This window comes from Betta splendens, chromosome 16 (genome assembly GCF_900634795.4).
Source record: "Betta splendens chromosome 16, fBetSpl5.4, whole genome shotgun sequence".
In the NCBI taxonomy this organism is placed as follows: Eukaryota; Metazoa; Chordata; class Actinopteri; order Anabantiformes; family Osphronemidae; genus Betta; species Betta splendens.
Genome location: NC_040896.2, coordinates 14,033,549 through 14,049,244, shown reverse-complemented (window position 1 = coordinate 14,049,244; position 15,696 = coordinate 14,033,549). Strand labels below are relative to the sequence as shown.

The following is a 15,696-nucleotide window of genomic DNA, read 5'->3' as shown; positions in this document are numbered from 1 at the left end:
GCAGCTTCAGCTGACAGCCACAGATGGTTCTCCCAGATTACAAAGCAACCCCCCACATGCTGCTGCCATGCACCATGCCATTACTGTAGGCAATGGAATAATAAAAGTCATAGTCCTGAAGTCATGGAGAGCTGCACGGAGCACCAGAACAGTGTGGGCAGACAGAACCCACCATCATCACTGTACTTTATACTGATGACTCCGAGTGTAGCTACATTTAGAGTTGCGGCATGTTTGTAATCTGTTTTTGTAACCGTATGATTTGGCTCATATCAAAGAGAAAGAACGGGACAGTTTAATTTGAAACTAATTATTATTGTCAAAAAACTAGTAGCAAAGCACTGGTGATAACAACAGATTCTCAAATGGCTGTGAAAATGACCGTGGGTTTCGCTGAGCGTCACCTTCTTTAATTGGAATCTTGTTTTTCTCAATGCGCTGCTTTATGCCGTGCCTGACAAATCTGCAGCCTTGGTGACACATGGCACGCCATACGGCACCGAGCCGCTGCACTGTCCACTCGGAGTTGCCGCCACCATTTCTGGCACTTTTAACGAGGGAGTCATCTACAGGCAGCATGGGAGGCTCACAGCTTTCTCTGACAGCCATGTGTCCGTGTCCGAGCAGATCACATACAGGCCACGGGGACGAGGTAAACAGTCTGGCCTCAGACGAGCTGAAATGTGAAGGGTGCAGTCGACGTCCTCAAAGTTATTATTTGCTCATTAGAGCTTATGGCAGCTGGCGGTAGCTCTTCACGCACACACACACGCACGCACACACACACACACACACACACACACACACACACACACACACACACACACACACACACACACACACACACACACTGGTGTTGCTGTTTCTTCCAGTGTCTGTGTCTGTTGGTATTCCTCTCAAGTGGAGTGGGTAATTACAGGCTGGTTGGGTTGTGCCTGAGTGGAGAGGGCTGTTGATGAAGGGAAGACCTGTTGACATGGGTGGGAGATGAACTCCAGCCCTAACATTAGAGAAGCCATGATGAAGGCTGGGCACGTATCAATGGCTATGCTGATGTATTGAGAGTCTTACCTGGTCTAATCATTGTGTTTAATACTGACTGAAAGTCATGGGAGCGGTAATTAATTCCGGGCAGGATGCTGCTTTTGATAAACATCAATTATAGGGCCACTTTCACGTCACATTACTTTTACAACAGCACTAGAATGTGAAAATGAAAAGCTAGTTTGTAGTGAATGAGTAACAGCGAGTGTAATATGAATAATCACCCTTTCCAGAATAGTACATTGCCCCTGTAGGAGTTCATGTTGCTGTATTAAAAATAGATTTGAATGTGAGGCAAGCACAAACTCAAGATGAGTGAAATCAAAGCACAAAGAGAGACAGTGTGTGTGTGTGTGTGCGTGCGTGTGTGTGTGTGTGTGTGTGTGTGTGTGTGTGTGTGTGTGTGTGTGTGTGTGTGTGCGTGTGTGTGTGCGTGTGTGTGTGTGTGTGTGTGTGTGTGTGTGTGCGTGTGTGCGAGGGGTGGGGGCAGGACAGCATTCATAGCGTTTTCTGTGACATAACATCAGGGTTCTGGGTGTTTTTCAATACACTTCTGCTTAAGACAGCGAGCAGCCCGAGTTGTCAAGACAACCATGGAGGCTGAATTTGCCGCTGCACATAAATTCAGCCGTTGCTCTCGAAGATTATGTGGGTATAGGGCAACAGACCTGTGATGTTTGACTGCACATATTTATACGTTAAATGAGAAACAGAAGGGCAGCATTGGCCTCCTGGAAAGTCCCAGTCTCCCTCCCATGGCGCCACTGCTGCGCTGATTTGGAATAAGACTGTGCTGAAAACTGTTTTATTATTATTCAGAAAATAATCACTACTACACATTTAGGAACGTTTCAGAAGATGGAGGCGTGGAGTGGGCGTGTTTCTGGAAAGGTACAACTTCATGAACTGCCTCAATGTAGATCACATGGACGGACATGCCAGACGTACGTCCCAGAGCGCTGAATACCGCCATCTGCCGGCCAAACGTGGTATTGACGCTACGCTACAGCAGACGGACGCCTTTCACCGAGGTCACTGAGGTCAGTCTTTTTACATCATCTCAACATCTAAATCAAACACTGGTCAAGATACACGCATTCAATTTGTGGTACTGCAAAAAACACGCCTCATTTAAAGATAATCATAATAATTATATTATAATATAATTCCTTTTTTTAACATTCTAATTCACTGAGTTCCTTCAGCGGCTACATTCCTCCTCCACAAATCACTCCCACTCAGTAGATGCCTAAACTACGTCCTGGAGATGTGTGTAAGCAGAAGCTGCTATTTTGGGCTGAATGAGCCTTGGCACTCGGACTCAGGAAGAGACTTGTTTAGTTTTGGTGAATTTTCCTTTCAGCACATTATCAGTACCAAACACAAAACTGAGTTGAGTTGAACTTGAATTTGTCTATTAGGACTCTGTAATCACATGTAAATGTCTTGTGCATTGCTTTGTTACATGCACCTAAAACGGCTTGGTTTGATGTATCAGGTTGATTAAATAGTTGACCTGCTCCTCCGCAGTCACTGCCTCAGCAGTGATTCACTTTACACTTTGCTGAAGCGAAATGCCCGAACATTTCCAAACTTGGACTTTGTGATATGACATGACAGAGACTCGACATGACAACACCGTAAAGAAGTAGATCACATCAAAGCCAAAACGCAAATCCATTTAAATACCCTTGACCTTGTAATAACCTTTCAATCATCTTTAGACGTTCAATTCAAGCATTTTGTTCAAGGTCACTTTGAACTGTCGGTGCCTCCCAACAAATCCTCGGTCGCGTTCACGGCTCGATTTCCAAAGTGACGGCTGTTGTTAAACGGAGCGGGGTTTAATATTCATACATGTGACTGAGTGCGCGCCCTCTGACAGGGAGGTGAGGCCCGTGTCACCTGCGCGGCGGATTCGCCGTCCTCCTGCTCCTTCATTAGCTGCTGCATTCGGCGGCTTTCAATAGGCTCTTTCAGCGTGTCATGCTACACCACCATTGAGCTACAGCCACGTTGCCACCCATCCTTCTTAATGAGGGCTGGAGACTGTGGAGCTGCCTTGTTGCCATGGCAGCAAGCGCTTTCTCATTCTCCCCACATAGTGTGGAGTGTGCATGTTGTTCCCTTCGAAGTGGAGCGCAGACGCAGGTCTGCTTCAGACGGGCTCGAGCCGGGTTATTTACCTCCCGCTCAGATTCCCACACTCCATTTTCCATTCTCTTTGCCGCTAATGCACCGTGTTTCCTGCTCTCCTCTCGCTCATGCTCAACTTTACTTTTCCGTATTCCTTCGAACTTTGTTGGGGAAACTGCAGCTCAGGAACCTGAGGCTGACAGTCACTCGGGTAAAACACTAGAATACTGGTATGTGAACTTGATAACATTTTATTCACCTTTCTGTTTTTGTATTCACCATAAATCTGACAATAGTTGCTTCACAGTTTGACTTTCTCACCACCAGTTTCAATTATGAGCCCGAGTTCTTCTTACATAACCACTGACAACAAAGCCGGTGTTTCAGGAAGTGTTGTGGACTCCTACAATCGCACCCTTGCCGTTTCCCACACGTGACCGCGAGCAGCATGACGACCGGCGTAGCATTGAACATGCCTGGACATGTCTGGTTAACAGGAGGCTCCCTGCGGATGCAGAGCAGGGAGGACGACGCTCGTGTGCTGAACGCGCGGCGCTTTCAAGGCGAACGTGAGTCACCTCTTCAGATTTAAGCTGAAAGGTTCGCCCTCGTGTTCTCACACCGCTGCAAAGGTCGCCCAGCGTCGGGCCCCGGAGCAACTGGAGCCCACTTGAGTTTGTCACGGTGTTTTCTGCTGAAGGCTGCACGAAAGAGGCCGTGAGCGGAGACGGCTTTTTAAAAATGGAACAAAGTAGCGCTGAAAAGCTGAGCTGGTGAAGCTGGTGAGTCCTCCTCTATTACCATTAATACCACTGGGCTGCTGGCAGCTCCCAGTGGTTAATACTGTGGAGATGACAGATGCTGTTGTTGTTTGTGCAACACGGTGGAGGACGACAACGCGCAGCCTCCGCTTGTGTGCGCACTCGGGATGCAGGAAGCGTCGCCGAGCAGTAAAGCTCCTTTTATGCCTCAATCTTCACACGCTCGGCGCGGGGAGCGCTCTCCTCATTCGCGAATTCTCACAGGACAAGATTGTTGCACCTCGCTTGGCTGACATTCGCTCTGACCTTCAGGGCGCAGCCACGCATTCGGAGCGGACGAGGGGTCGTCGAGGGTCACGCCGGTTCGGCTGGAGCCTAAAAATCCATGACTCACGGGAGGAAGATGAGTGAATGGTGTCTGCTGTCACACGTGCAGAGCGGAGAACGTAGAAAAACACGCTTCAGTGTGTCAGCAGTGGTTCTCACGCAGCCCCAGATCGCTTGGGTCTCAACCAGAAGCCAATGAGCTCACTGTTCAGGGCCTTCAGGTATGAACGGTGCAACTGGTGCTGCAGGGAGACGTATAAACACCCACCCAAGACCCACTGTGGGTGTGTGCGATACTGTTCACTACACCTGTAAGAGAAGCCGTGTGTGACTTGTCCTGCTCTCAGTCTCTCTCCAGCTGGAGCTGACACCCTGCCAGGACGGCCAACGTGTGAGGACGGCCCTCGGGTGAGGACGGCCCCCGGGTGAGGACGGCCCTCGGGTGAGGACGGCCCCCGGGTGAGGACGGCCCTCGGGTGAGGACGGCCCCCGGGTGAGGACGGCCCCCGGGTGAGGACGGCCAACGTGTGAGGACGGCCCCGGGTGAGGACGGCCCTCGGGTGAGGACGGCCCCGGGTGAGGACGGCCAACGTGTGAGGACGGCCCCGGGTGAGGACGGCCCCCGGGTGAGGACGGCCAACGTGTGAGGACGGCCCCCGGGTGAGGACGGCCAACGGGTGAGGACGGCCCCCAGGTGAGGACGGCCCTCGGGTGAGGACGGCCAACGTGTGAGGACGGCCCCCGGGTGAGGACGGCCAACGTGTGAGGACGGCCAACGTGTGAGGACGGCCCCCGGGTGAGGACGGCCCCCGGGTGAGGACGGCCAACGTGTGAGGACGGCCCTCGGGTGAGGACGGCCCCCGGGTGAGGACGGCCCCCGGGTGAGGACGGCCAACGTGTGAGGACGGCCCCCGGGTGAGGACGGCCCCCGGGTGAGGACGGCCAACGTGTGAGGACGGCCCCCGGGTGAGGACGGCCCTCGGGTGAGGACGGCCCCGGGTGAGGACGGCCCCCGGGTGAGGACGGCCAACGTGTGAGGACGGCCCCCGGGTGAGGACGGCCCTCGGGTGAGGACGGCCCCCGGGTGAGGACGGCCCTCGGGTGAGGACGGCCCTCGGGTGAGGACGGCCCCCGGGTGAGGACGGCCCCCGGGTGAGGACGGCGGGCGGAGGGTGTTTACCTTCCTGCCTGCAGCGGGTGAGACGTCCCTGGGGAAGAGACGGGGGAGGCCTGGGGGAGGCCTGGGGGAGGCCTGGGGGAGGCCCGGAGCAGAGATGGGGCTCTGCGAGTTGCTTTGCAGCTGAGACTGTGTAATTGTGGAGATTAGAAGGAGATTTGTCTACGGGGGGAAAATGCACATGAAAACGAAGCGGAGGGAGCGGTGCATTAGAACGGCTTTGCGGCGCGGACGCACGGCGCGTTTAATCCTCCGCCGCCCGTGTGCGCGTGTGCATCTCAGCCGCTCGCATTCGTGCAGCATGTCTGTCTGAGCGGATCTCCAGCTCCCTCTCCCTCCTCCGCCCTCCGTCTGTTGCGCCCTCCCTCCCTGTGTGAGCGTAGTCTGGGCGCCGAGCCAAGTGGAGTGTGTTTTTTTGAATGAATACCTGATGTGGCTGATGAGGCTGGCTGGGGGAGGAGCTGTGTCAGTGGAGTACCGAGAGAGAGGGGGAGAGAGAGAGAGGGAGGGAGGGAGATAGAGATGGAAAGGGTGAGAGGCACCAACGGAGAGGGCGCGCGAGAGAGGAGCAGCCTGGCGGAGAGGGAGCTGGCGGTCTGGTGGCCTTGCATAACACACACTGGAGCAGCCTCTGCACGCAGGACCCGGTGCGCGCGCGCTTCGGCGGTGGGGAGCCTTCTTTTCTCGCCGTCATCCCGCTGCAGGGCCAGCGCAGCCTCCCCGCCGGGGGGAGCGTGGGGGGGTGGTGGCGGTGGTGGGCCAGGAGCGGAGCGGAGCGGCTCCGGCTCAGGTTCCAGGAAAAGGAGAGCGGCACAAAGGAGAGACTCGGGAGAGAGGAGTCACACACGCGCTCGCGCGCAGCGAGAGGCAGGAAGGATCCGCGGACATGCTCTGTAAGCAGCGACTGTGAAGAGACTGGTGAGCTATTCTTAGTACTCTAACCAGAGGAAGGGAGGGGGGGGGCTCTTTTCTTCTTGATTTGTGGCACAGTAGTATTTTCTGCCCCGCTACTACGCTCGTGCACGCTCGCTGTCATTACAAAATCCCCCCCGAGGCTCGAGCCACAGCGTTCGCTCACGGCCGCGGCGCGAGGATCCGGGAGCCCTGACCCTGTTCGGCTGCGGAGAGCGTCTGTGTGTGTGTGTGTGTGTGTGTGTGTGTGTGTGTGTGTGTGTGTGTGTGTGTGTGTGTGTGTGTGTGTGTGTGTGTGTGTGTGCGCCTGCGTACGCGTCGCCTCGCATCTCCGCTCGTGCGCGGCCGTGATCGGTGCGTGTCGAGCGGCGATGCAGAACTCCGGAGTCATTGCGAAGACAAACAGCCCGAGCCTCCGCTGCCCCGTTTCCTACCGTCTGCCCCGGTGTCGGTCCGCCTCTTAAAGGCACCACGCACCGGCGCCGTGCGGGGAAGCGGCAGGAAAATGGCTTTTTTGCCTGCTGGGGGGGGGGTGCGATGAGTGACGTGCTGGGTTGGTAAACGCGGCCGTGTGCGTGCGTGCGTGCGTGCGTGTGTGTGTGCGTGCGTGTGTGTGTGTGTGGGGGGGGTCATCACTCCCATGCTCCCATTGTACCTCCCCCTCCGCTTCATGCCACGGCTCACATTGATAATGATGTTTTTGTTTTCTATATATAGACATTTGCCGTACAGGATATTCACTGTATCCGTGCAGGTGAGACGCGGCGTGTGGCAGCGCTGACAACAGGTTTATCGGCCCGGGGTCAGCGCTGGGGCTCCTTCTCAGCGCTCGGCGTCGGCGAAGCTTCTTTTTATCGCTGCCTTGCATCATCCTGCTGCAGAGTAACAAATGCTGCTGTGGATTCAGGCGAGGAGTAACTACGGGAATATGGGAATATGAGGGCCGAGGGGAGTAGAGGCAGCGTAGCTCCACTATGTGTGTGTGTGTGTGGTGGGGGGGGGGGGGGGGGGGGGGGGGGCACCTGGAGGCTGAGCGGAAACTGGATCTCCTGCTGCTGGTGCGCGAGCGTGGGAGCGGAGGACGCGCAGGGCTGCCTGTCTGTCGGCGCGTCTGAGTTGAGATGCTTCGGCCTGAGGGGGTCTCGGGGGGTGACGGGGGGGGGACGGAGCCAACGCTCGTCTTTGTTCCCCGCGGTGTCACGGAGGCCGTGTGTTTGTCCGTGTCACCGTTCTAATAATAGTCTGACGCTGGAGGATCTGGAGAGGGTTTGGATCGCTGACCTGTGTGCGTGTGGGATCATACGGGGGGGGGGCGCTGTCCTTACCTGTGTGCTCTGTTGGGGGGGGGGGTCAGATGTGATGTCATTACACCGCTGACACGCCGTCGCCGAGGTTGTCGCCGCGGCGACAGCTCAGACTGTAGTGGCGGCCAGGTTGCCTCACTGAGTGAGCGGGGATCTCTCGGTGAGGTGGGGGGGGCGGTTGTTGCTGCTATGGCGCTCGGATGCTGCAGGCGCCGCTCAATGTGGGTCAGGAGAAGCAGCGCTCCGTCTTCTCCGCCGTCCCCCATTCTCTCCCCCTCTCTCTCCCTCTCTCTCGTCCCTAATCTCCCTCCTCTCTCCCTCCTTCTACACAATTCTGTCGTCTTAGCCCCCCCCCCCCCCCACCTCCTCCGCCTCCTCTCTCCGCTTCTCTCCAGCTCTGCCGCTCTCCTCCTTTGTTACATCTGCTGGATCCGCCGGGCCGCACGCTTGGGTTAATTGCAGCTTTCGGACGCAGCGACCTCGCCGGCGCCGGCGCTAAAGGTGGACGCGTCCGAGCGGCGGCCGACCAAGGTCACCTTCTGCGCCGCGTGTTTACGTAGCGCCGTAGCTCCCCTCCTCGCCTCGTCTCTGGCGGCCGCGGCGGACAGGCTGCTGATGCTGGACTGACCAATCACATCATGTTCGCATTTACGGGGAACCGAGCCTTTGGCCCGACTCCTCGGTGTTCGTGGGCCGCTCTGGGTTCCCTTGAACCTTGAAGCAGTGTTCAGTGCAGCCATTGTTACAATAGTTCCAAGCACCTCACTAATAACAATGTCAATTCATTCACAACACAAGCCGGTATTGTTTCCACAGTAGTTTTGTGATGTGTCCACGGAGTTCCTGTGTGGAGGAGGACGTTGCATTCGTCCCACTGACTGCAGGAGGACGGGACTGGACACGACGAAGCTGCTCTGAGGCTGTTGCTCTCTCCTCCACCCTGGAGCCTGCAGCACGAAAACAGCCGCCAGCGACGCACATACGCTCATCCCGTAGCCCGTGAACACGCGCGCACGCACACACACACACACACACACACACACACACACACACACACACACACACACACACACACACACACACACACACACACACACACACAGGGAACTCCGGCTCACAGCTGAACACATGAAAGCGTCTTTTCCACATTATGTAAACGATGACACACAGCGTTGTGCGATGCTTCCCCGCGCGTCCTAAAGAAACCCACGGGGAGCTGGTTGTGTCGGGTTCATCCACGGAGGGAATCCTGAGACAGAAACCTATGTGTTGTGTTCAAGTGCATCTGAAAAGGAGCGGTGGCGCATGTACCACCAGGTGGCAAAAGGAGGAATTACCTGTTCATGAACAACAGAGGGTTTGAGTATGTTTTATGGAATGTTTTGGGAGCATGGCTCACAAATACACTGCTGCAGTGAAATTAGTCTAATGAGACTAAATTTAGTTTCAAGGTTTATTTATATAACCTGAGGGTGGAAGATGACTTTGCACAAGCTGTGTCTCATCTGAGCTTCTCCCTCTGCCCTCAGATTCCTGCTGACGTCGCAGAGGAGGTGGTTCGGTCAGCGATGATTCCTCATGAAGTCTCCGCGGCTCATCTTGTGAGCCGGAGCGACTCCGTCTTCTCCGCTCTGCGACCCGGAGCCGCCTCCCAGTGAGCACGAGGCCGACCAGAGCCGCCGGGTGGAGGCGAGACAAAGACAAACCACCCTAATATCGACTCAGAAGCAGCAGCCGGGGGGGAGGGAGATCGAAAACCGCGCCGGCACCATGAAATCCAACCAGGAGCGGAGCAACGGGTGCCTCCCCCCGAAGAAGCGCGAGATCCTGGCTCTGGAGCAGAGGCCGGCGGTGGCGGCGGCCGCCGCCCCTCCCGCCGCCGCCGCGGCTCACGGCCCCCACACAGAGAACCTGGCGTGGCTAGCTAGCGTAGCGAGCGAGCGGTGCAAATCCAGAGACGCCGAGAGCCCGCGGCGCCCCGTCTCCTCCACCCCCACCCCCACCCCCTCCACATCCACCCCGGCCCCGGCCACTCCGCTGCCGGCGGTCCCGCTGGCCTCCCTGCCCGCCGTCTACCCCGCGGCCATTTCCCAGCAAGCCGGGACCATCCAGTTCGCCCAGCTGGGCCCCAACGTGCAGTTCATCAGCTCCGGGCCCTACGCCGGGTACATCTCCTCCCACATCATCACAACCAACGCCGGCTCGGTGCCCGGCAGCTCCGCCGCCGCGGGACAGCGCCCGGCGCTGGACGGCTACGCCGCCGCCCTCCTGCCTCCCGGCGCCAAAGGGGAGCAGCAGTTTCACATAGGCCTGTCCCCGGCAGAGCTTGGAGAAAGGTGTAGATGAAGAGCTAGAAAACAGAGAGGACAGTACATCCAAATGGAAGGAAGGAAGACAGATGAAGTAGGACGTCGGGGGCGGTGGGCCACGCCGGAGGCCACCCCAGCTGCACCCGCACGCGGCCGTCCTCCCGCAGACGCTCACGCTGGCGCCCTCCCAGCTGGTGGTCCAGTACGCGGACGGCTGCGCTGGAAAGAAGCCCGAGGGCCACGGCAGAGGGGTGGCGAACGGCGAGCTGGAGCTGCTCAAACAGGCCAAAGCCCCCAGCCAGCCGGCCAACCAGCAGCCGGTCCAGAGCTACGAGGCCCGACACATCCTGCTGCCGGCGGACTACGGCCAGAGCCCCGCGGGGCTGCAGACCTCGCTGGTGCTGGTGGCGCAGCCCAACCACGGAGCCGAGCACGAGTCCGCTGTGAACAAAGTGTCCCTCGTCCACGCCGAGAAGGGAGGCGTTTGTTTAGCGAAGCCGGTCTCCAGGTCGCCCTCCTTCTCCTCCCTCTCCTCCCCGGAGGCGGTGAAGTCTGCGCCCCCCCACGCCGTCATCCAGGCCAGTCTGCCCTCCGAGGAGCTGCAGGCCGGCCTCTACCCGTCCACGCAGCCGCCCATCATCGGCTACATCACCAGTGCGAACCAGCACGCCGTCAGCTACCACGCGGCGCTGCCTCCGCACCTGGTCCTCCCCAGCGGCCAGTCCCTCCTCATCCCCGTCAGCGGCGCAAGCAGTAGCCCGGACGCCGACGTCAGCCGGCCGGTCAGCCGATTCCACCGCCCCTCACATTCCACCGCCCCTCACATTTCCACCGCCATGCCGCACGCCTACCTGGCCACAGCCCTGTCCAAGTGTGAGGCACTTGGGACAGATGGAACCCGGCCGCCCCCCGCCGCCGCACAGACTCCGGCGCCGCCGGTGCCGCCGCCGCGCGGCTCCCGTGGCGGCGCCGCCTCCCCCCCCGTCCCCCGCCCCCGTCTCCATCCAGGCCTCCCCCTCCGTCGCCTCCCCCGCCTCCCCCGTGGCGCTGCCTCCGTTCTTCATGCGGGGCTCCATCATCCAGCTGGCCGACGGCGAGCTGAAGCGCGTGGAGGACCTGAAGACGGAGGACTTCATCCAGAGCGCCGAGATCAGCAGCGAGCTGAAGATCGACTCCAGCACCGTGGAGCGCATCGACAGCGGGCAGAGTCCCAACGCCGTGGTGATCCAGTTCTCCGTGGGGGAGCTCAAAGCTCAGGTAGGTCGCTGATAGTGAGAGAGTGACGACCTCGTAATCCCACATGTGGGGTCATGTTTGTGTGTCTCCCCCCCCAGGTGTGTGTGGAGGTGCTGGTGGAGTACCCCTTCTTCGTGTTTGGCCAGGGCTGGTCGTCCTGCTGCCCGGACAGGACCACCCAGCTCTTTGAGCTGTCTTGTGCCAAGCTGTGCGTCGGGGACGTGTGCGTGTCGCTGACCCTGCGGGGCCTGAGGAACGGCTCGCTCGCAGACGCTTCGGGGACCAAACCGAGGACCGGGCCCCTCTCGGACTCCTGTCACACGTTGGAGGCCGCTGTCAGAAACACTACGAGCGCCAGCGGCGCCAGCGGTGGCCGGCTAGCGGCGGCTTCGGGTGACGACAGGCTGCGAAGCGAGCGGGCGCCCGGGCCGGGCCGAGACCCCTCACGGGCAGAGGGGGTTTCCAGAACTGGACCGATGCAGGGCGCCTCCGGGACGCGGGAAGGAAAAACAGGCGCGGCTGCTCATGAGAAAACACAGTGTGGAGATCCAGAGAGACTCACGGTCCGCAAGAGACGCTGGTCAGCTCCAGAAAGAGACCAGACTGAGAGAGCGGAGGAGGAGCCTCCGCTGACTCTGCCCAAGCCCTCCTTCATCCCCCAGGAGGTTAAAATCAGCATAGAGGGCCACTCAAAGTGCGCCTGAACTAAAGAGAAGACTGTTACAAACGTAAATACCTGTGGTTTTGCTTTGTGTTCCTCTCGTCTCCTCTGTTTCTATCCAGGCTACTGTAAAATAGAGGGTTCACACAGTGATGACGTGCTTTCCTCTCTTTTCTTTGACACGAGTCTAATATCTGTGACGACGTACAGCAGAGCACCTTCACAAGCGGCATCACACAAAATCAGTGCAATCAATCAATGCCGGAGGCGAAGACGGCTGCGGCGTGAATGTGGAGCGTGAATAAGGTTCAGAGACCCCCCCCCCCCCCCCCCAGCCGGGTCTCCTCTTCGCAGACACAAGCACAGACTCCGATGTCAGGGTGTAGAAAGCATCTCCGGCTCCCGTTTTCTAGGTTCGTACAGATGTTCAAGGGCGGCTGGGGACGTCGCAGCCCAAAGACCTTTGGTTTCACTGACGTTGCTGGCTCGCCATCGCTGTGGTCTCTGCGGCCCCCGGTTTTATTTTCCTACTATATTTTTATTATGGTACCGTTGCCCCCGCGGCCGTGCGTGTGGCAGGAGTCGGGCTCGTGAGCTTAGCTGACGAATATCACGGCGGACGAGGCCCGGATGCGAGCGTGTGAGTCGGTGCATGTGCTGAGTGCAGTGGCAAACGCGTTAAGTGGGAGAATGACAGCAGTTGTGTGTAGACACGTTCCCCTGATTCGGGTCCTCATTTGACACCACCATAATTAGCAACATCTGTACAAACAGAGAGATTTATGGTATTTTTTTTGTTTATTCATACTGCAATATAGAAATACCTGTCTGATGGCAGCAATGGATGCTTGTGGCCATCGGGAAGCAGCTCTCCGAACTGTTTAGACATATTACTAACATTCATATTAGGCAAAGCTATTAGATAACTGCAGCACACTACAGCCTCCGGACGTCAGAGAAAGGCATTTGCATTTTAAATGTCTGCTCGCGTCCATCCTGCTTTTGAATTTGGCTCAAGCAGCTATTGAGAGATAGTTGTTGATAAAAAAGCAACTCGAGCTGAGAGAACCTGCAGAGCTGGAGAATGATTTTCTCCAAAATATCATGCTCTGATGAAAAGATTCAAAAGGGAGTTTTAAAGGAAAACACGTTATACATAATGCACCTTCGACTTTCTGCAGGAAGTTGTATCTCGCCCATTCCTGCTTCGCAGTTAGGTCTCTACACACATGCAGCACATTTACACTGGGGTTGTACAATTAAAATCAGTTTTCCTCAGTTCTCTAAGCTCCTGTTATACGAGAGAGTTGCTGTTCTCTCTGATAGATGCATCATCTTCTTCCTTAGAGTGAAGCCAAAATAAGTATCCTCCAGTTCATACTCAGGAACAGTGTGTGTAAGTGTGTGTGTGTGTGTGTGTGTGTGTGGGTTCTGAGCAGCAGCACTTTGATGGAGCGTGGTGGCAGTGGCAGCAGTGCTGAAGGAAAACATAGAATAAAAATCAGCTGACTACGCCGGAGCAAGGAATGTAAACACACATCTGACAAACTATCTCAACTTTATTTTTGATGATCAATAGAGCTACTATTCAGAGAAGAGAGGCGAATTTAACTCACCAGCTGGTGTTGGTCATGTACAGTGGAACGTGTACAGTGTGTGTATAGATATCTAATCCTTATGTAGCCTATGTACTGTATGTGCCACAGCGCCTCCTTCTTCAGTCATTCCATTAAATCACCAGTACCAAGTGGTCCCGCTATTGTTTTTGTCAATTCAGGTATCGATCAAATGTTCATGAATGTGCTACTAAGTTTCTTATTTTGGCCTCCTCAGAATTTCGACGGACTTGCACAGTGTAAAAACTCAGCATGTGTGAATATGACCTGCAATGTATCATACCAGCGATTAACCTTTTATAAGTGGTGAGAGATGTTCATTGTAAACCCAGTAACCAGACTGTTTTCTGCTGTTTGTTGCTCGACTGCTCAGGCTAAACACTGCCCAGTGACTGTTCTCCAAAACGATGTGGTCTTATAGTCCTCACTGTTACCAAGTAGAGCTACCGTGGCGCCGGTTTGCAGTGTCTCTCTCCCTGGGCCTGGTCCGGCTTTGCACTTACACAAACACTTGCTTTTCAAAAGCAGACCTGTAGTGACGTCGCGACACAGACGACGCTGACAAGACTGATGGGAAGCCCCGAAAGCCAGCCGCTTGTCACGGTCCCGGCCCAGTCTGTGGCGCTGAACTCACTCAGTCCCACCGGAGACACAGCTGTGACATTTTTCAAGGATAAATACACTTCTTTAACAGTGGGGCACAGTAAAATGACAAAACTACAGGCTCACGGCCATGATATTGATTGCACATGTTGCCCTGTGGCTCATTTGTACTTAATTTGATTTGTAAATTAAAATATATTAAGAAAGTTGATGAAAATGTAATAAAGTACATCAGACTGTGGCTGCTTGGACAGTTCCTGTTAAGAGGGTTCACGCATCGTTAATCTTGGTCTTTTTAGAGTGAAAAAACCATTCGCATCATATTCTGAAATGGATCATAGCTGAGATTGTTTGTTGACTGCTGGGAGCCACAATAGTCTGTGAAACCAACTAAAAAGTAAGAACAGAGGTGTGTGGTGACTTCCAGTTAGACCACATACTACGTTTTAATAAAGTTACCCTTCACATATTAAGTTTCTGGAGCCTTTGTATATGTGATAGAATGCGGTGTAGTAGCACCGCCTAGCGGTGGTCTGTGGAGTTGCACTTTGATAAAATGGGCAGTGGTGGAAGGTGATCAAGTTATTTACATTACTTCTACACAGAAGTAATGTAAAGCGTGTCTGGGAGCGATTGTACACGGACAGTACAACTTCTCAGTGAAGCGTAAATAGCCGCAGTCCTCTATTCAGATGTTGGCGTGGTCTTGTCACCAGTGGAGCAGAAGAACCGATCCCATCTGCACAGTTTCTTTTAATTTTAAGGATACATCATTGTTTATACACTGTTACTTTCCTTGAGGTGTTTTCTGTTGCACCATCTAAAAAAATCCAGGAATATATCGAAGTAAAAAAAAAAATTAAAGATGATTTTGTAATTCAGGTCTGTTTGTTGGATAAATCCCTCTACGTACAGTATCAATGATGTTCCCTTATTTTGGTGTTGAGGTTTGCTAGTCAGAAACTGTTCTTTACTGTTTAGAAACTGAAATCTTCACTTCAAATGTTTGCTTTTACATTTGATGAAACATCTATAAAAAATAAAGACTAAACAAATACTTTTATAATAATAATAATAATAATAATAATAATAATAATAATAATAATAATATTTTTTTGTTGAATTGATATTGATTTAAGTTCACATTGGTCCCATAGTAGAGAGCACTTTACAGTATGCAACACCAAGTTAATCTATATTAATATATCAAGTTAGTAAATCTACATCTGAAAAATTATATTTATTAACAAGAAAAAGTAACCTCTCTGAGAAATATACGTGGGAGAGCAGATTAAAAACGATTGAAACGATGACAGCGACTAAACCGATTACAAAGTTGACCATGGTAAAAAGATGACAGGTGAAAAAGGTGATCGAGGTGCATCGTTGACAAAAATAGCCTTCTAATTTAAAGGTATTTAAAGGAAGTACTTGTAGTTAATTGCTTATTTGTAAAATGGTGTAATAACTAGTCATAATTAACTGTTCAGAACCAAAAATCAAACCAAGTAATGAATTACATTTAATTTAGAGGTCGTGTGTGAGAGATTAAAATCGTAAAATAATCTCATTAACGTTTGGCAATTATTCAGTCAGAACCAGAAATTTTC

At 54.4% G+C, this 15,696-nt stretch overlaps 1 long non-coding RNA gene and 1 pseudogene across 1 annotated transcript; both read left to right on the top strand.

Annotated features, from left to right (window-relative positions):
• The first annotated feature begins 3,194 nt into the window (after positions 1-3,194).
• LOC114843230 (uncharacterized) lies at positions 3,195-4,802 on the top strand. Its single transcript, XR_003783556.3, has 3 exons — positions 3,195-3,962; positions 4,254-4,489; positions 4,616-4,802. It is a non-coding gene; the product is annotated as an uncharacterized LOC114843230 (long non-coding RNA).
• Positions 4,803-8,005: 3,203 nt separating this feature from the next.
• Positions 8,006-14,559, top strand: LOC114843355 (ataxin-1-like; annotated as a pseudogene).
• The last annotated feature ends 1,137 nt before the right edge of the window (positions 14,560-15,696 follow it).